The sequence below is a fragment of the Lycium barbarum genome, chromosome 8 (genome assembly GCF_019175385.1).
Source record: "Lycium barbarum isolate Lr01 chromosome 8, ASM1917538v2, whole genome shotgun sequence".
NCBI lineage: Eukaryota > Viridiplantae > Streptophyta > Magnoliopsida > Solanales > Solanaceae > Lycium > Lycium barbarum.
The window spans coordinates 97408714-97432043 of NC_083344.1; positions in this window are offsets into that span (position 1 = coordinate 97408714).

Consider the following 23330-nt stretch of genomic DNA (forward strand, 5'->3'; position numbering starts at 1 on the left):
TTGTGATTTCATTAGGAGAAAACATGTCTAGTATTCATTACATGATATTGTATGGTTGAGCTCCTATGTGTTGTGATTGAATGTTGTGTAGGCTTCATGCCATTATTCCTGTGTGATTTAATCTACAGTGGTTGTATTGTGAGGAGAAGTTAATATAGTCTTCTCGAGGGTATTGTGACATGAAATGATGAGGTGAATATGGACATTGAGAAGGTAAGAAACACTGTTCTGTAAAAGGTATGACAAGGCACATATGTGGCCTAGCTTATGAGCTCGTGGTCCGAGGTTAGTTCCGGAAACGAGAGGTTTATTGTTATATCCCTCGTCCGAGGTTCGTTCCAGAGCGGAGGTTGTGCTCGGGTCCAAGGAGTGTTCCAGAACGAGTGGTGCATGGACACCATGGGTCCCCTGCAGGTCATGACTACTGAGCTATGACATCAGATAACATGTGTGTACAGCGAGTGGGGGTATAGTGTACTTTTATCTCCGTTGTAGTTAGCGTGTTTGTGATTCTTGGCAATTTGGTGATTTGTTGTGTTCGTCTGGGTTTGACTTGTTGTGATGTATTGATATTCGTGTATGATTGACTGGCTCATTTATTTTAGTGATTTCATAAGATATGCATGATACTAATCTTAGTCGTCCTATGATGCTTACCGGTACATAGTGTTTGTACTGATACTACCTTGCTGCATTCCTTGAGTGCAGATTTTGATATAGAGATCGCTACTCGTCCTCACATCTAGCGTGGAGGATATTTGCTGACAGATTTTGGGGTGAGCTCTTTCTCATGCCAGGCCGCCCGAATATCTTCTACTTATGATGTCTTCTCTTATTCTGGACATTATGGATATTTATTAGATAGATTTCAGTTCTTAGACGTGTTTTTGGCTTAGAGTCCTGTACGATGACTTTCGTATTTTGGGTAATTTGTAATAGTTAGACTTCGGCACTTGTTTTAGTATTTTATGGCATGACTTACCCAGTTTATTTGATGCGTGAATGAGTATAATTATTGACCTGTTTAATATAAAATCAGACTTGAATGAATAGAGATATTGTGTGTTGGTTCGCCTACTAGGATTTAGTTGGGTGTCAATCATGACGGGTTGGGTCGTGACACTCTCAAAGCTTCATCCTCCATGAATCCGCTTACAATACAAATCCTTGGAGAAGTTTGAGTAGTTGAGCCATTTATGTCATTTAAGATCATATCATCCTCCCCTTTTTCAAAAGGATTCGTCCTCGAATCCGTACCTTGCAAAATATGGAAGAGAATGAGTGCAAACCCTTTCACAAAACAAGCAAGGTAGTCATCATATGGCTAATGATAATACCTAAAGTAAGCAAAGCATGCAACCAACATACTAAATGGCTCACTCTTATGATATAACCAAGCATCAAATGGGTCTAAAAAGAATATGTATCCAAATAATGCCAAAGACACTTGGCTATTCAAGAGAATGAGACAAAGGGGAAAATTAAAGGACCCAATGCATTTCGAAAAGCAAACAAGCAAGTTTTCTTTGGTCCTAACAATTACAAGGCACAAATTTCCCCTTAAGTCTAGACACAAGTGAAATCCCTCATGGCTAAGTGCAACGTCACAAATAAGCCCAACCCATGTCAAGGGTCTAATCATTACACTAGCCCACCGCAAGGAATGAATCACTCTTAAGTCAACACCGGGGTCAAATATATTATCCCCCCCCCCCCCCCCCCAACATTTTTCCCACATGCTCCATGCAAGCCCAACATGACATCAAGCAATAACACTAAAAAATATTCACATATAGGGATAGAATTGCTACTGCTATTCCAATCACACAAAAAAGTTACCTCTATGGCTCTAGAAAGCTCGAGAATAAGTATGAGCCACGAATACATACCGTCCGTGAAGGAAGTACAAGAAGTGACTTCATACCAAAGCGTAGCCCAACGAGGTCTCATCAAATGGTCTTCATCTTCAAGACTCCTCTTTTGATGGAACTTCATAAACAAGTTAGTCACATAACCAAGTTTATCAGAGAGAGAGTTTTACCATTACACTCATTCAACCTATGCCAAGCTAAGAATAACATCTCCTCACCCTTTAGGTTAGAAGATCTAGCATAGTCCTTCCAAATTTTAGGTTCCTTTTCTTGCATATTACTCCCCTTCTTTAAAGGGCTCCTGCTTTTGGAAGCCTTCTCCAAATCCGATGTTGGAATATCAAGTGGGTCACAACCCTCAAGAAGGACTCTTCATCATCGGGGAGGGTTTCAAGAACTTCACCCACCCCATGCTTGTCATCAAGACTAAGCTCATCATCATCATTTAGTGGGTTACAAAACATATTATAGCCTCCAAAGAAAACTAAATGCTCAACATTACCATACATCCCACTATGCATATCATTTTCACAAGTCATGTCAACTTCAAATAAGAGATTATCTTTAAAGAGAGGACAAACATTAAGTGACGATGGTTCAAAACATGTAATCCCACTCTTATAAGAACAAATGTCATCTTCCAAATCAAATTCATGCACATGACTATATAGATGATCAATTATACCAACATCATCACTAATTAGAAAGTTATTAAGCTCATCACAAAGTTCCTCAAATAGTGTACTAGCATAGAAAACAAATCGATCAACACAAATATCCACACTAGTTGGACACAAATTGATCTTTCTAGAAGAATCAATTCGCTCATCGCTAGGATCAACTAGCGGGTGAGCTATCACATCACATGACAATGTACTAACATGCAAATTACAAGGGTCAACACTAGGTGGACACATATTGATCTCACAAAAAGAATCAAGATAGTCATTAATAAGATAAACTAGTGTTGGACCACCCATATCAACTACATTGTCAACAATCACAAGGTAAAGGCTCATAAAGCCCAAGTAAGGACATGCTATCATTCACACTCAATTTGTTAACATGATCAATCACATCATTTGGAGTATCAAGTTTAGCTATTTTACCTTGAATTGCACACAAAATATTTCCTTTACCATGATTTTCAACTTTGGAGCTCATTTGCTCCTTCGGGAAACCTTCAAATCCCTCATGAAATTTCAAAATTTGAGGTTCATCATTCGGTTTGCTTCCGAGAATACCTGCACCATTTTTCAAACAACTAGAGAAGAAAGAAAAGTTACAAGAGTTAGAATGGGGTTGTGACAACTCCCTCACATCACTCCTCACAACCTCTCTCTTTTCCACTCTAGAGTTGTCACTTTTCACTCCCTTACTCCTCTCAATCTTTTCTCTCTCAATTTCATGGGAGTTGGGACAAGTGTCAAGTCCTCCTTGGGAAGGGTTAGGGAAACCCTCCACTTCACTATTTTCTTTCGCCTCACAAGGATTGGCTTTCTTCTTCACGTGTTGCTTCTTGAGTAAGTGTTCCTTCATTAAGTGTAGATGCTCGATCATCACTTTGATACATTTGTCTATTAATTCCCGTTGTGAATAAAGGGAATCACTTCTCACTTGAGGCCTTGCACCTTCTATACTTCCCTTCACCTATCAATACTTCCCTCCTACCTCAAACATCATAACCATATTGAGAACATGGCATATTTGCATTAGGATAAGAAGAGTGATTCATTGTATTTCGTGAAGTAGGAAATGTACACTCTTTTCTCCTCTTAGGTCGACTTCTACTTTCTCCAATCCACACACTTGTACTTTCTTTCCCGGAATAGGAAGTATCACAACTCAATGTATGTGAATATCTAATAGAGGATTCCTCACAACATTCATGTTCAAATTCACTATCCTCAAAAGCATATTCACCACGAAGTACATAACCATAAGGCTCACGTTCATCACAACTTCCCATTCCATACAAGTTTCCATCAATTGGCTCATAACATAAGTGTGAGGAAGAGATATACCTCAAGTCACCTCCATGTCCATGGTGTGTAGCATGAGACTCTTCATAACTCTTGTCTTCACCACAGGACTCGTCATCAAACTCCTCCACTCCTTCATCATCTTCATAAGACCCATGAGAATCACACGCCTCATAATCACCCCCGGAGTAGTGAGGTTCACTTTCATCTTGGTTATAATCATATGGACCATCGTACAACCCACGAGCACCATCATCTTCACTATCATTATAAGTATAGTGATGCTCACCATCATCGCCATGAGTCATATCTTCTTCCTCAGAGCCTTCGTCGCTATTGTAGTCATATCCTCCATTGCTAGAGGCATAACTCTCCAATTCGTCACCAAAAGATCCCCAAGCTATGGATGTCATCCTTATCTCTCCTTCTCCTTATGACTCCTTTTCTTGTACCTACAAAATGAGCAAACAAGATTAGTAGTAAAGTTCCTCACGTCACTCGTATTTGCACTCAAGCTTACCTCTCAACCTAAAGCTTCTTCTAAAGTTGGTCACGAACCTCTTATCCAAATCAATTTACAAGGTTGCTAATCTTTATGGAAGAATATATTCTTGTTAATTGAAAGACGGACGACTCAAAAACTAACGGGAAGAGAGAAAGAATTTCAACGATACTAAAACGAGAAAAGGTTGAAAAGAATTGGCACGAAAGAAAGACGGACTCAAGAAGTAGCATACACAAGTAGGACAAGTACTAAATGCACACTAGTTGAAGGGAACAAGAAAATGAAATGCTAAAATCTGGAACGAAATAAAATTTCAGGCCCGGGTAGGCGATAACTTGAAAACGCGGCCGTGAAGCCCCAATTGATCTAAGATATCAATTTCACCAATTGATCTAAGATATCAATTTGAAACAACTCAATTTTTATAATTTCTATACTCCTTTTTTTTTGCTCCCTACCAAAGGATTAGGGACACAAAACCAACAAGAAATCCCACAGAAATTTTTGAAATTGAAATGAATTAAGAAAAATATTTTAGGCTTCGGAAATCAAAGAAATGAATTAGAAGTGATCACTTGGAAATGTTGTTAATCTTGAGTTTTACGGTCACAGTACCTCAAGAAATACGGTCCGTAATTTCAATTACAGTCCGTAAAATTTAATTACAACTTGAGGCAGAAAATTCACTTCAGCCCCTTAACTTTTACGATTTGACAATTACGGTCCGTAAGTTAGATTACGGTCCGTAAAATTTGATCCCTCCAATTTCCAGAAACTTCAAATTTGAACCTCAACTTTTACGACTTGTCAATTACGGTCCGTAATTTTCAATATGTGTCAAATTCTAGTAGCTTCAATTTTCCCTCAAACTTTTACATCTTGCAAATTACGGCCGGTAATTTTCAATTTTCCCAACTCCTGTGATTTTCGTCTGTACCTTGTTTGGCTCGAGATTTGTGTTAGATTTTCTGAATTTGCTGACTTCTTGGGACCCACTCAACCTTGTATTTACCTCTTTAGGGTAGAAAAACAACTCTTCACCCTCTTGACTTGGAACCCTCGGATCAAACTTTCCTTTTTACCTTCTTCTTCACCAAGAACAAGGATGAACAATGAAGAACACCCAAAAACCCAATTTAGTCCAAATCAACTCGTTTTTGTCCCTATTTTCAGATCTAAGCTACTTTCTACTTACACCACAAAGCCCAATATCAATCGAAGCTCAATTTTACCAAAATCAACTAAACCTACTTTGAGTTCTTCAAGCTTTGATGAAGCTTCAATGGTGAAAACTTCAAAATCCACCCAAATGACCTTAAACTTCGGATTTAGATATATTTCACCTCAACAAACTCAAATTTAACTTCAACAACACTCAAATCAAAACACAACTTCAATTTTTGAATTTTTTGGGAATTTTTGAAATATATTTTTGTTTGGGATTTTCAGATTTTGAGCCTAGGATTAGAAATAGTAGGAATAATCTCTTAGCCTATGCTCTGATATCAAATGATAAGAATCGATTTGGGGGAAACACCAAATCAATCACAAAAACGCGAAATTAAAGGATAACAAGAAATTGGGATGAGAATTGAAGAAAGGGGATGAGAAAAGAGCATAAAAGCTAGACCCTAATGATAATGAACCTGTGGACAAACGTAAGTATACGAAGGATAGACCCTTACAATTGGATTCAATCAATAGAACCTAAGCTATTTGAATTCAAGGCACGAGTGATTCAAATGAATCCACAAATGAACAACTCTTCATGAAATCAATGAAATCGATTCAAAACCAAAAATGGAATCCACCATTAACTATTACTAATCTAAAGTTAATCCTAGCTAAACAATCTATCTCTCCAAAGGAGTATTCTCAATTCATCATACATAAAAGCTAAGTGATGAAATAAACTAAGGCTAGTATTTATACTAACAAGCTAAAGAAGGCAAACTACTTATTACAAAAATGCCCTTAATGTGGCAAGGGCCTTGTTTGGTCTTCTAGGATAAAAGCTTGAATTCGAAATTAGCCCTTTTTCATAAATAGCCATCTTCCGGCCTTGAATCACCCAAGCTTGCAATTGTAGCCCCTTTAAGAGTCAACCCTTGGGCCTTGGACTTTTGACTTCTTCTCCCATATCTTAAAGGCCCTCCAATGACCCCATTTAAATGCTCCCAAAGCTTCATCCTCCATTAATCCACTTCCAACACAAATCCTAGGAGAGGTTTTAGTAGTTGAGCCATTTGTGTCATTTAGGATCATATCAACCCGCAGATTGGGCCTTCTTACTTTGTTCCCTTTTAAGAATCTCTTCACCCTTCCAATTCTCTTGTTGCTCAGTGAACTCAACCAAAGATGAAAACGTACAAGTAGGAGACATAACATCATCAACACACGCAGACTTGATACGTGGCACTAAACCACGCACAAATCGGGTCAAATTATGCTTTTCAGTTAGAATCATATACGCCGCATATCTCGCTAGACAGGTGAACTTCAAGTTGTACTCACGAACAGACATAGTGCCCTGCTCAATCTTCTCAAACTTTGTAGCCATAGCAAACCGCTTTCTATCAGGTAGAAACCTCTCCATGAATGCCCCCTCAAATTCAGCCCAAGCAGGAGCTGGAGAATTATTACCTCGCTCAGTCTCCCACAATTTGAACCAAGAATGAGAAACATCTTTCAATTGATATGATATAAATTCTACAGGTTCAGAACCATGAGCACGCATGGCCCTTAGAGCTTTAAAAGTCTCATCCATAAAGTACTTGGGATCGTCCTCCTTTCGCAAACCAAAGAACTTGGGCGGATTCAGCCCCAAAAAGTGCTTAAGCCTTCCCCCATCACCAAGTGAAAGATCCAAACACCACGCTGTTGTTGGGTTGCAACAAGTGTAGTAAGAATCTGGATCGTATTCTGCATTGACCCAATATCAGCCACGCCTGCAACAGAGGCAGCTGGAGCATATGGTGCTTGGTCTCTATTACAATTCTCAACCACAGTAGCAGTCTCAATAATGGTGCGGTTAGTGATCCAAGTGGTTCGTCCGTCAGACGATGAATCATAAGCACCATTGTTTCCTTGATTAGTAGCACCCGCACGAATTAAACCCATTTCTGCGGGGCACGAATTATCGGACACGTAAGAATGATCCTAGTGGATGTTCAAGCTCTATAGCACAATCTAGAATAAAGAAGCATGAGAAACACTTATAAATGCCCTGGTAGTCTTTCGATCATGCAGGTGATCAGTCTGCACAAGGAAGACTCCAATAGACACAACTCCCACCGACACAGACACATCCTAGGACACATATAAACCTAGGCTCTGATACAAAGCTTGTCACGCCCAAAACCCGATCCTGGACGTAACAGGCATCCGATGTTATGAAGATCACCGGAAGCACCTTATTGTAAACAACGAACACCTAATATTTTCTGTTAAACAACTATCTTAACAAATATGAAACAAGTCATTTATAATTGAATGAAAGCATAACCATTCTTAGAGATAATTCAGCGGAAGTCAAATCAAATACTCAGTTAATAAACGTGGCAAAACGCCTCAACGAGTCATGCGGGACTCCAACACACTGCCCACAATCTGACAACTATCTATGGAGTCTAACTCATCGGGACGCAGCCCGGAAGCTAAAATACGAAAAGTAAAGATATAATGGTGCCCCACGAAAAATCATGTGGGCTCACCTAATGGTCTCGAATGCAGCAAGTTCTCCTAAGTCGTAGGCGTATCACGAACCTGCTCTTCTACGATAACAGACACACCATAAAAAAAACAACAACGGTATGCCTGAGTACTGGATACTCAGTGAATGTCTAAGGGAAAATAGTTAATAAAACCAAAGTAAGGTAGTAAAATCAATAAAATGATATCAAAAGAAACAGCTCGAACTCCAGAGAATAAGTAAGCCAGTAAACTAGGGAAATCACCGACAAGAGTCAACATACAGGAATATATCAAATTCCATTTATGTTACCGTTCACATCATTATATGTTTCATTTACGAACTCAAGGATTCCACAAGACACTCACAGGCAACAAACATACGAGATAAGATACTCACAGGCAACCAAAATATGAAACAAGCCACTCACAGGCAAATCAATCAATCAATCGATCGATACTCCGGGCTAGGAAACCAAGGAGGCTAATCGTCCTCTGGACTAGCACAACAATAAATACACCGGGCTACATGCCTCGGAGGTCTGTACTGACACAACAATAATAGTATCGATACTTTAGGATCCATAATGGCTAATTGTCCTCTGGACTAGAATAGCTTGCCCATATAGGCCCAAACACAAACAATTACAATCATGGCATATAACCGAATCATCAATCATAGCTTATAGCCGAATTCACTTCTCAGGCCATCTTCTCACAATAGAGGTATTTCATGTCACATTCAGTTTAGAAATCATGTTCAAATCATCTATTCAATTTCACAACACAATTGAAACTTCAGTCTTTTAGAAATAAAATTCAATCATCCCATAACAGGCAAAACTTGTTCATTGCAAGAGTTTCATTCATTTAAGGTTCGACGCGGGCTTGACCCTACACGCGCATGACCTCGTTCAGTCGTCATCTTTTAGTTCGAAAACCATTTCAACCAAGAACAACCATCAAACTAGGGTTTTAACTTATACAAACAATCAAGGAAGGATTCTCAAATACAAATCATGCTTTCACAATATAAACGTACTTCAAAAGTAGACATACTTGAAAAGATAATTTTTTTGAAATATAGACATACTTCAAGGAAGATTTTGAAAATCTAGACATGCCTCAAATCCCAGTCAAACGTACTTCCCAAGGTTCAATAACCACACTACAATGGTTTTAGATGAGAAAGATTAGAACTTTAATCGTTTCTTTAAGTTTTCTTGGAATTTCGAGAACTAGGGTTTTTATAAGCCTTAGATCTTGTTCTTGAATCTTATGGAAATCATTGGTGGATTATAACCTCTTTGTTTACTCTATACTAGTTCAAACATCAATAATAATCTCATAAAATCAAAAGTCTTACCTTTTGATGGAATCCCACACGCCCCTTCTTTTCTTCTTTCCTGTAGTTTTCAAGAATCTAGGATTTAGAAAGATGAACTAGTGTTTAAGAGTAGTTATTTGATGTTAGATTAATGTAGCAATGATAGGAACTGATCAGTAACTTACCTTATAAGTTTTGGGAAGCCTTAAGGTTGTTTTCTCTCAAAAAGTCAGCCAAGAATGAAGTGGGATTGGAAATTTTAAGAAAATCACGTTCTTATACAAAAATCTCACGCTTGAGTATGCTAAGGTGAGTTTGTGGTCGCATCTCGGACTTGCGGCCACATCCTGGCTCGCATCTCAGACTACACCCCAGACAGGCTTCAGTAAAATGGGAATAACTCTTTACTCACAGATCCCCTGGAGCTCCACTTTATATCGTTGGAAAGGTATTTCAAAGATATACAACTTTTATGAAGGAAGTGTTCCTAAATTCACAACGAATTTTCACGAAACTAGCCCATAATTCAGACCTACCGAAACTTAGACGAGTTTAAGAGCCCTTATGGGCTTCACTATTTGGTTTGACTTCAAAACGAATATTTTCCACCTGAATTCATCTCGAATGGATTCATACAGCTGATATATCATCTTAATACTAGTTTTGACACAATCACACCTAACTCAGATTTTACGGGATATTACCATTGGAGTGCTAACATCTTCCCCAGGGGATCACTAGAACTCTTACATAGAACTCTAGATTACGAAGGCTTTTTACTGTATTTGAATAAATCCTTCAACGCGGTTTTCCTAATTTCGTAAAAATTAGGTGGCGACTCTTTTTTCAAAACAAGTCCAAAAAAGCACCAACAAGTTCGAAGTAGCTTTCCGAGCGCTAACCCCGCCCCTGAAATGCGAACCGTAACAACGTCAGCACTCATCCCTTCATACTATACTATCTCCCCTTACTTACAAGTCATTTGTATCTTACTGATTCCCTTTAACACTATTATTTGTAATACTGTAAGTACAATTTCTTCATCAAACTATGTCTTATTCATACCTTTCTTGAATTTAATCATATCGTAGCCTTATTACTCATCCACCGTTCTGTTAACATATTCACAACCTTAATCCATCGTCTGACCACAGATTCAACTTAAGGTTTCTCTTTAAGGTTACTTCTTCCCCTTTTCCCTTAATATAATCGTTAAGGCTTTATGACTTACCGTCGTTGCATAACATAAATCATTGCAAAATCATACTTGCTTAATTTTTAACACTTTACCAAAGCGACAAATATACCTTCCATTATTAGTTGCTCTAGTCCCAAAAGTCCGACAGATGTGAGTCTCTCTATGGCCCTACTCTAGAACCCTGATCTAGTATGAATCGCTCTAATATGGGCTGGGAAAATTCTTCTTCCTGTTATCTCTATCGGTTGTTCACCACCACTCGAAGCTTCTACAAATGTGCCAACTATACTAACGTACCCAGTTTGACCACTACCTTTATTTGAACCTTGCCCAAAGATGCCATTAAGTCTTAGTTAATAGGATCCTTAGGCTGCAAACTCCTCGGTTCCTCGGAAGGCCCTGTACTCTCTGCTGGTCTACCATAATCCGAAGCTTGTGGTTCAACTCCTAGCATTGGTCTTTTCCTTCCTTGCCCAGCTATGGCCAAATGTGAAACTTGCGATATTAGAGCTTTTCCTGGCTCCTTCACACTTATCAAAGTCAATGATACTAGTAGCGCTGATTCATCCTGAATCTCCGAGGGGTCTGTTTCTATAGAAGATATGATCTCGGATGGGTCCGTCTCAATGAAGGGTACATCCTCACTTAGGCCCTCCTCTAAAGTGTAACTTAATCCTCCCCCTGACATCATTGCAATCCTCGAATCGCCTGTAATCCTTTCTGAAGGAGTTGTCGTCAAACTGTAAAACAACAAAGGTCAGAGTTGAAGATTTTACACCCTATTGCTCAGCTCTATGGCACGATCTAGGATACGAAGAAGGGTAACCATCCTAAATGCCCTGCAACCTCCTGTTTATAAGTGTGGCGTGCTACACACCCAAAATAAGAATCTACTAAACACGGCTCGTAGACAAACCCTAGGACGAACTGCTCTTATACCACTTTTGTCACGACTCAAGCTAGATGGGCCATGACAGACACCCAGGCCCTACCTGCCGAGCATCACTAAACATACATACGTCTCATAGTCATATACATGTGGGCCATATGATAACTCATAGATATCATAAGATGTATGGGACATAAGCCCAAAGATAATATACATACATCATCAAGTTGATTCCAAGTATACAAGACGACAAGGCTATCAAAACGATGATACAACAAAACATAGACCGAGAAGGTCATGGAACATCTGACTGCGCATATTTGTCTACGAGCCTCTATTGGAGTGCTTAACATAATAAGGACGGGACAGGACCCCGCCATACCCATCTGTACACAAAAGAACCATACCAACTGGACTGTAACTCCATATATATATATATATACCATAAGGCCAAGCAATATGTCTCACTGACCCATCGGCTAGGCAACCTGTCTCACTGACCCGTCGACCAGGCAATCTGTCTCACTGACCCGTAGGCCAGTCAATTTGTCTCACTGACCTGTAGGCCAGGCATATCTGTCTCTGTCACGACCCAGCCCCGTGGGCCGTGACTAGTGTCCTAATTGGACACCCAAACCCATTCCTTACCAAGTCGACATATCAAAGACTTATCCAAGTTTAACATACGTTATTTTGCACAGATACTGAGAACAGACGTCATCTTAAGCGGTCACCTGTAACAGAAATATCATACAAAATCCGGCAGGCTGGCGGAATACACATCGCCCGAATATACATACATATATAAACATATGGGCCGTTTCGGCCATAATAGCAAACGGGACCGCTTAAGGTACAAGTCACAGACATAATCGGAAAAACACGACCCATGACCCACATATATGTCGACAGGCCTCTACAAACCATAACAGAAACATATGACGGGACAGGGCCCTGCCGTACCCCAAATAGTCATATATACAGAAACATGTATAACAAAAGATACGTACCAAAAATATGAGCTCCGGATCAAAGGAGTACTCCAAATAGCAGAATAAGTGTCCTACACTGGCGGGTCACCAGAACGAACGTCTGTACCTGCGAGCATGAAATGCAGCCCCCGAAGAAAGGGGATCAGTACGAAATATGTACTGAGTATGTAAAGCATGAAATACAGTAATCCAAATCAGAACTGAAATAAGGAGTATGGAAAATGGATACAGAATTAGTATATCAAAACCTGTGCTGAAAACATAAATAATGCAAATAGAAATCATGCATAGGGCTCAGGAACGTGGTCGCCACTCCGACGCTGGCGCCACAACACATCATACTCCAGAAGGTTTCAAATCTCCGTACAATCCCCGAACATATCGTATCATCAAAACATATCACAACGTCAGAACATATCATATGCCATATCACATCATAACGTCGTATATAAGCGGTACCCGACCCTATGGCGAGGAGCTCGGGAACCGTAACACATCATACTGCCGAATATATCATAGTGCGCACGATCACAAAACCGGCCCGTTATCCGGCGAACGATCTAATAGTAGTATGCACGAGCGGAGTAGTGAGAAAACCATATGCATATAAATAAATAAATTTCAAAACTCGATGGACAAATATATTTACGACATCCGAAGGCTCAGAAATCAGTTTCAGGTCAATCGGAATTAGTATACGAAAGTTACGAACTTTTGAAGTACAGAATTTCTAAAAACGTTTCAGAAGCTTTTCTTTTGAAAAAATCAAGTAACCATCTTACTATGGAACTTCCAACTATCGCTATAAAGCAAATCAAATGGAGTCTTTAGAATCATATGCACGTATCAAATATATATCCAAGACTTTAGCCATATCAAATATTTTTCGAACAACATTCGGAAACATATCAACTAGAATCTTCGAACATCATAAATGCGTATCAAACCATATGGAATAGCTTATGGAGGTCAAAGACATCGGCCATCCTAGTGGCTCTAAGAATAGAATTTTCTTTAGAAGCAAACATATATGTCATTTGTTCATTTCATAAAGGTCATGTCAAAAGAAAGAAAGGTAGGCTTTACATACCTCGATCGCTCGCTAACCAAATCCCGACTCAAGTCTCGGGCTCCCCAATATCTACAATAACGTTATCAATTACCAAACATTAGCTACAAGTACTTAGAAATTCAATTCTAACTAGTACTTGTCTACAGAAATTTCGGCAGCATCTCCCCTGTAAATTCAACATCCCCGAGAATTTAACTCGGCCAAATTCATCAACAACCATACCAACAATACCAACAACCATACTAATAACATCAAGAATCAATTTAAATTGCATTCTAACATTAGCAACCTTCTTCTCTACGTAGCTTATCACATTCAATCCAACTACGTACATTCAAGCCAATATCAACGCTCACATATTCATTACTAATCCAAGATCATTCAAACACAATTCAAGAGCATTTCAAACAATCTACAAAATATTCAAACGATTCCACCAACACCATACTCCACCCGAAACCTCTACAATTGCAACGAAACTACAACGACGCATTATCTTCTTCCAAATTCATCAACAACAACAACGATTCACACTTTAACAACTCCACTTCCATAATTACATAAAAACCATATTAAAATCACATAATTTCCTACAACAACTTACAACCAATTTCCATGCCAACTTGAACCATTAGTCTTTCATTTACATCATAAAGGCCACAACAACACAACTAACATACTAAATAAAATTAATTCATCCTTCCTCCACCAATTTACATCACGCGGCCACACACACAACACACCCACACGGCCCACACACAACACATAACAATTCCATGATTTTCATTCAATTCTACTCACTATAACATATATAAATCTTCCATAACATGTAAAAGAATAGAAATTCTTACTTTTTCTTCAATTTTTCCACTTGAGTAGAATTTTTACACTTGTCACCAAAGAATTTTCTTGCTTCAAAAATTATACCACGTTGAAGAGGGTCTTTGAATTAGTAGAAATACAAGAAGAAATAATTTTTTGGATCAAAGATGGAAGACTTCAATTTTTTATTTTTATTTTTTTGCTCTTGGCCGAACCACCCCTTTATTTTTGCTCTCAATGGGTTTTTCTTGAATGTTCTTGAAATGGAATGAATAATGGTGGCCCTCTCCTTTTATTACATGGATTAAATTTTTTTCATGGGCCTTGGGCCATGCCCCTATGGCCGGCCACCTCTATTGGGCCTTTTTTTTTTCCTAGCCCAATTACTTTTGGGTTGGTGTTTTGTAGTTCATGAAACTAATTTTCAAAATTTCAATTTTTCCCTTAGCCTTCCTCAATATTTCCGCATCAATATTTTTCATGAACAACTTATATATTAAGCAAAATCAAAATATTGCCTTATCTCTTACAAGTCACAATTATTTCGATTTATCCAAATGTGCAAAATTATGGGATATAACAGTCTCACTGACCCATAGGCCAGGCATATCTGTCTCACTGACCAAGTGGCCAAGCTAAAGAAAATGTCTTACTGACCAAGTGTGTCACGACCCGACTAGGGGCCATGACGGGTACCCGGGGCTAACCACCGAGCACCGCTCATACCATTACCCATCGTACACATCAAGCGTTCATTCGTTAATCTTATACTCAAATCATAGGAAAACCATTTTTCACTTTGAAATATAATTACCTTTATATACATAAGCCCTTCAACTATCAAAATAATATACGTACAATAAGGACATCGTGAGACCATACTACCCACACATACGTATCTACGAGCCTCTACTAGAGTGCTAGACATAGGGACGGGACAGGACCCCGTCGTGCCCAAAACACATATATATACACAAAAGAATAAATCAATGGCACCTTCGGAATAATGGGGTGCTCTCAAAGTCAACTAATAGCTCCTACGAGTCTGGATCACCTCTCTGCCTACCTGTGGGCATGAACACAGCGTCCAAAGAAAACGGACGTCAGTACAAACATTGTACTCAGTATGTAAGGCATGAATGACATGAATATAATAGAGAAATCATAAGACATAAGATGAAGATATAACCTGCTTAACCTTTAAGAGTGGATGCATTTCATACATATATCATATATAATCGTAGTACTTGTATCATCATAGCACATACATCATCATGTCATATATACCATCATCGTTAACCCACGTCCGGGTAACCATCATACGCCGCCCACTAGTGGTGATCATGTCCGGCCTTCTAGGTGCGGTGGCATCATAAGCAGCCCACCTTAGCAGTGACATGTCCGGCCATTTGGGCACGGTGGAATCATAAGCAGCCCGCCTTCGCGGTGACATGTCCGGCCATTTAGGCACGGTGAAATTGTATCATCATGTGCAGATCATAGACTTATCATTATTATACATCTCATAGGCATATCATGACCTTATCATAAGCTTATCGTAACCTTATCAACTTAGCATCATTATACATTTATCATTAAAACATACATTAGAACTTGAAGGCAACTATGGCTATGTCGGGGTGACATAAGGTCGTGAGCCCCCGGTTACATTATGGAGTGATCATAATCGTCATATCTCACCTTGAAGGGACTAACATTTTAAGGTGAGTGTACACAAGGAAAAGCATCAATGGAACCATACTTAGGGTCATTAGCTTCATGGACATCTTATTTTACTCTAGGATTCTTTATACTTAAACTCATCATCGTCATTATCTTGCTCGTCGTCGTACCTCCTTTCTTTGTCATATGCGTATGTAGCTCTTTATAGTCATGGACTCATAATTGTTGTTATTTAGGAAGATCATGGAAAAATAGGAAGATTCATGCCATAGGAGTCATGCCTTAGAAGGAAAGGATTAGCCTTACATACCTTTTTCGTTTAACAATTCTATCGGTTGATTGTTCCCCTTCGATGCTCGTGTTTCTACCTTCAAGAGAGTTCGTATTAACATTAGCTAATCGATGACATGAACATGCCCAACTAAAACTAGAGAAAATCGGGCAACATTTCCTTTGTTTATACAACTTTCCCCATATTACATATCAACTCCCAAACGTCGATAACAACATTCACAATATTATAAGCAACAATCATCATTCATCTACATTATCAACATTTCCAAATTCCACTCCAATTCATCCATAATCATGGTCATAGTACACTATCACATTTTCTCATATATAATGCTTATCCCATGTTCTAAATGTAATTTATAACATACTCATAATCACAACATATCAATATTCATGATTCATTTCAACTACAACTCAAAAACCTCATTACCCTCACATACATAACCCATTTTCTACCTCTTTCTACAATCCAAGTCTTTCAACCTCTCATTACCTTAAATAACATGGAATGGTCACAAAACTTACCTTAGATAATGGAAGAATAAGCCTTGAGTGGAAATACTCTTCTTGCACCAAAACCCTAGTTCACTTCCATTGGAATTCCTTGGATTGGATGAACTTTAATGTGTTTCATACACTTGATTTTGTTGGTTTGATGAAGTTGATCATAAGTTTCTCTTGGGTTCTTGTGGGTGGAGAGTGGAGAGCTCTCTATAATGTTCTTAAGTGTGAAGTGAGGAAATGAAATAAATGAAATGAGGTTGGTCCCTTATATTTAATTTAGAAGCTGTTCCGACCAGATTCTACGGACCAACATACGGTCCGTATAAATTATACCGGTCGTATGTCTGGCCGTAGATTTCTGGGCACAACATACGGCCTAACATACGGCCAGTATGTTTTATACGGCCAGTATGTTGGGCCGTACAATGCCCAGTCTTTCCGAACTCTCTCTCGCCGACTCGTTTGATCTCCAATCCTTATGGAACCTTCTTAACACTTGTTTAACACCTCATTAACAATCTAAGTGACATCATAACCCTTCTCCAAGGCATCATTAAGCCATCATTAACTCAGTACTCGTAATTCCTTCTCAATACATAATTGCCTTTCTTGGCAAACTTTTTTCTCTTACTTCGAATGTCTTTGAAACCTCAATTAGGATTATCAATTGCTATTTCTTACTTATCGAAACATCGTATACTTCGTGCCCTTCATTAGTCTATTCACTGTACGTTAACGAGAAATTTTTTGAGGTGTAACAAAGTGGCCGGGCTAAATAAAATATATGTATAGCATGTTGCATATCATGTGTAAACTGAAATGTCTAGGGATGTCAACATGTCTCTTTCTGATTCTTCTATTAACAATGAACTAAGGAGCGAAAAGAACATCCCCCAGAAGATACAATATCAAACCTAAATCGTTACGCCTCTATGACAGCTCTAAACAATAGTTCTCTTTCTTTAAGATTCGATAAACGCTTATTATCTACGGATCATGCCAAGAAAAGAAAGGATAGCCATTACATACCTCAAGTCGCCCAAGCAACCCAACAATCGAGCTATTTACAACTAGCACGCCAACCCTATAACAAGGAATACATATACAAACTTAGATGGCGCTAGTATATCACGTATATCAATGATAACTTGATTCTAAAATGAAATGGACAACTTTTCCCCTATTTCTTATTCATTACCGCAAGGTCCACAACCAACAATTTACACAACCACTCCATATGACCTCTTTTAACCTCAAATTCTCCACATCTAAAGATATACCATTAAGCAACCTCATATACACTTGTATACAACACTTCCTCAACATTACTATTATCCCTCATAACAAAATTATACTCAAAACATGCTAACAATTATAGCTCAAGTTAATTTACAACTCAAAACATCATCAATTTCATATTTGGACTTTTCCTCCAATTTCTTCTTCTCAAATCTTAACATAATTACCAAATAAACTCATAAACATGAAACTAAGATGAAATCTTACCTCAAAATTCAAGAACACTTCAATTCCCAAGTCACTTCACCTTAAAATACCCTCCAAAGCTTTTACAAGAAGAAGAGACAAGCTTGAACCTCACTTTGATGATTGATTTAGGCTTGGAGATGTGTTTGAATGTGTTTTGGAGAAGCCTCTAGAGCTTTCTTGAACTTGGGGCTATGTTTAAAATGATTAAAATAAAGAGGGGTCATCCTACTTAAAATCTGGAAAATTCCACCGACTTACAAAATACTGGCCGTATAAATTATATGGTATGTATCTCTGGTCGTATAGTTTTATACGGGTCATAACTTTGACTTTGGCCATATTTCTCAGATTTGCAATCTGTCAGTTGCATTGGAAAGAAGACTCTCTGAACTTGAATTTATATAGGCTATGCATTCCATAACTCCTCATATTCGAAGAGATATACCTCTCTCAATTTAGACCAAAAATCCTGTCCAGAATTCTGCCAAGTTTTCCCAAAGTTTCGATAAACTGAATTTCTTTGATTCGCTTGATCCCGGAACGTTTAGATACTTGCTTAACACTTGTTAAAAGTCTTCCTTAATCTTATAAGGGTTCCATGGGCTCTCTGGCTTACGCTAGTTTATCTGTGACACAACCAACGCGAAAATTTGCGAGGTGTAACATTATATATATATATATATATATATATATATATATATATATATATATATATATATATATATATATATACGGTCCGTATCCTTGGCCGTATAACATTATACGGCCAACGTCCTGACCATATAAAATTATATGGTTCGTATAGTTGGTCGTATAATACCATCTCCAAAATTGTCTTCTCTTGAAATTTTTAAAATCTTTAAATACGGTCCATATCTCAAAAACAGACCGTATCTCAATTATACGGTCCATATTCTATATTTTCCAAAAACAACTTTTAACGACCCTTTCCGCTTCGATTCACTTATTCTCTAATCCTTCTGTAACTTTCCAAACATGAACTTAAACACTTATAAGCATAAGCTAATCATGTCCAACCTCGTATAACCTCGAAGGCAAATCCTGGTGTTCAAAATTAAGACAGCTAATGTAAGACGAATCGTAATGTAGAAAACTACCAGGTATAACATTATCAATCATCCCAGATCAATCAATACTAATTGTTTTTTGTCTGTCTTTATTTTTTTTAGCTTGATTATCTACTTTGTTATCATTATTATGTTATTTCTATTATCTTTATGTCATCAAAGTATCAACTGAATTTGGTTTACTCATATTGTTTGTGGTCTTAATCTCATAAATTTAATTGCTAAATATTAATCAAATTTTAGGTTAAATAGTTTGGCGTTTACTATGGGCCTAAGCAATTGTGTGATCGTTCCAAAACACTACTGATCTATTGTTGCTTTTTTTTGTAGAGGATAATGGCAAAACAAATTAGAACTCCATCACTACAAAAATTCCGTCAACGAAAAGGGTATATTTGCACCATTTGTGTCAGTTTATGATGTTTTAAGAAACGGAAAAGGGTCAACTATACCCCTGTACTATTGGAAAAGGGCCAAATAGTTCAAATATACCCCTACCGTTATACTTTGGGTCTAAATAATCCGCTCCTCCGCTAAAATTGTCCAAGGCGGACACCAGATCAGACGTGGCACTGGCAACTTACTGAGATGGACACCACGTGGCATGCCACCTCCTCACCACCCAACTCATTTGCCCCTCTTATCCCCTTCTTCACCCACCACTACCATCTCTTCTCCCTTCACGACCACTACCACTCTATGTACATATGTCGAGAGTAAATGTATCCACATATTTACATCTATTCATCCGATAATTAAATCGAACACTAAAACCAAAATCAAGATCTTTCTGCAAAGTTATCCGGACAAAATGTATTACAACAAGTTCTTCCTAGCGTGCTTCATAATATTCCAATATCCTTTTGTATAATGCAAATTACATTTACTTTAACAAATCTTCAAATTCATCAAAGACAAACTTTATGCTCAACGGTAACTGTAATCATAAAAGGGTCACCTAATTTGGAATTTATTGTATCAATTAGATAAGAAGGAAAAATCAAGAACCATAAAAGAGACAGTGATAGAACTGCATTACAAAGGAACATCAAAATATGATCTAAAATTACAAATGAAACAATACCCAAGAAACAAAATCAGATAAGCTTAAAAACCCACCAAAAAAAAAAGCAAAAAAAGGAGCTATTTGTACATAGAATTAGTAAATGAGTTGGGTGATGAGGTGGCGCTAATAGTGGCAGTGGTCGTGGAGGGAGAGGAGATGGTAGTGGTGGGTGAAGAAGGGAAGAGAAGGGCAAAGTTGGGTGGTGAGGTGGCATGCCACGTAGTGTCCACCTCAGTGAGTTGTCAGTGCTACATCAGATTTGGTGTCCACCTTGGACAATTTTAACGATATTTAGACCCAAAATATAACAGTAGGGTAAATTTGAACTCAAAGTATAACAGTAATGGTAAATTTGGCCCTTTTCCGTTTAAGAAATGAATTGGTTTATATCTGTAAATTGCATATTATTTCTAAACAGATCTCCGATTATAATGACTCAATAGTATAGACTGGCAGAATGGATCTCCAACAACAACAAAAAAGGAAAATCTAGATCGAAATAAGAAGAAAGAGGATCGATCCTTCAGAACTCTATTCTATCTTTGTTTCTATAGTTTCTTTTTTGTTTTTTCCTTCTAAGAACAAGAAGCGATAAGATGCTTAAAGATTCATTTTTACACGACATGTTAATAAATTCTACTACCAAAAAAATTACAAAATTTAAGGAATTTGAAAGTGAAACGTCTTATTTCACTTGAAAAAAAATCAAAACTGCACTATTGAACCTCTTGTATACACAGTTATATACAGGTATAAATTGCTTTGATATTTATTATACACTGATATACGTTAACTATACATAACTATACAGTGACATACATTATCCAAAGACAAACAATTCAATCATCCATTATAACACCAAAATCGCCATTAACACTAGACAAACACACACAAAACATATCCAGTGTAGCACTACAGTGTCGCGTCCATCATCGCATTTCAGCCATGTCAAAATATATGTCTATCTTCTTTTACGATTTACCTCGATAAAAAATCTCAAAAAACATGGATAAAAATAAAAGAAGCAAACCGTTTTTTATTTTTTGTGGGACTTATTTGATCCATAGACTGAAGTGAAGAAGAATTGGAAATGCAAATGGTCTTGGGAAGGTTTGAAGAAAAACAGGTGGAGAGCGCGGGGGTTGGGCGAAATACTCCCTCCATCTCAGTTAAGAGTTTTACTTTCCTTTTTGGTCTGTCCAAAAAAATATTTATTTCTATATTTAGTAAGTTGACAATTCAAATACTTAAGTTGACAATTCAAACACTCTACATGGCAAATTTATAACCACAAGATTCAAAGGACATTTTAGTACATTATACACATCTTTAATTTTAAACCACAAAATTCAAAAGCGGGGTCTGGAGAGGGCAGGATGCACACAGACCTTACCCCTACCTTTATGGAGTAGCGAGGCTGCTTCCGAAAGATCCCCAATTCAAAAAAGGAGACATCAAATGGCAAGATAGAAAAAAAATGCAGCAAAATATAGGAATACACGTCAAATCATAGGAGACTACGCAATCATTAAATATATACTACTACTTATAAAAGGAAAAGATGAGAGGGGGGACTATCACCCCCCCCCCCCCTCTCCCACCCACGGTTTGACAACATACGACTACCTACTAACCTTCTGCCTTAGTCCTTAACCTCCATACCTTCCTATCTAAAGTCCTATCCACAGTCACCTGGAGGCTGGAGCTTTGTCATGCCTTGTCTAATCAGCTCCATTCAGTACTTCTTTGGCCTATCTCTACCTCTCTTACCCTTGTTACGACCAACCTCTCGCACCTTCTCACTAGCGCATCCTCGCACCTCTTCTTTGCATGTCTGAACCATCTCAACCGCGCTTCCCTCATCTTATCCTACACTGATGCCACTCCCACCTTGTCCCGTATAACGTCATTCCTAATCATATCTCTCCGAGTATACCCACACGTCTATCTAAGCGTCCTCATCGCTGCTACCTTCATCTTCTGAACATGGGCGTTCTTGACAGGCCAGCACTCTGCCCCATACATCAACGTCGGTCTAACCATCACTTTGTAAAACTTACCGTTAAGCCTAGCAACACATTCTTATTGCACAGTACCCCGGAGGCGAGCCTCCACTTCACCCACCCACTCCAATACGATTTGCGACATCAATATCAGTCTCTCCATCTCCTTTATTATGGACCCAAGATACTTGAAGCTTCCTTTCTTACCTATGACTAGTTCACCGATCTTCACTTCCACCTCCGCCTCCTACATCACATTACTGAACTTGCACTCTGTTTTAGTCCAGCTTAACATAAAACATTTAGACTCAAAGTCTCTCTCCAAACTTCCAGCCTATCGTTAAACTTGGGCTACAACGAAACAATTAGCCTATGCGATTAGCAAAGAAGAAATTTAACTTATATAGAAGCATGGGTTTTATAAGGATCGTCGTCCATCATGGCATTTTCGCAAATAAAATGAAAAGTGAGGGTAACTAATGAATCATTCTTCAACTCTTATTTTGACTCTCAACACGTGTCCATTGTGGCAGGCCTATGTCCCTTTCTTCACATTTTAGGTGTCCTTATTTTCAATAGAAGCTCATATTGCTGCATTCTTGCTTGCACTGTAGGCTCAACTTATATCATTTCACGGACCCCACTTTTCCCAAACCCCCAAATATATTACCATAATTCAAACATGGATTGTTACTTTAATTAAAGAAAAAATCAGTTCTGCGGCTTCTATTTGTCTGCTTTATAATTCTGCAGTGAACAAGTAATTGTTCTATTTTTAAATAAATTATTTAGAAATTGAATTTAAAATCTTTACTACTTTAACTATAAATTTGGATATAAAATCTTTACGTTTTTT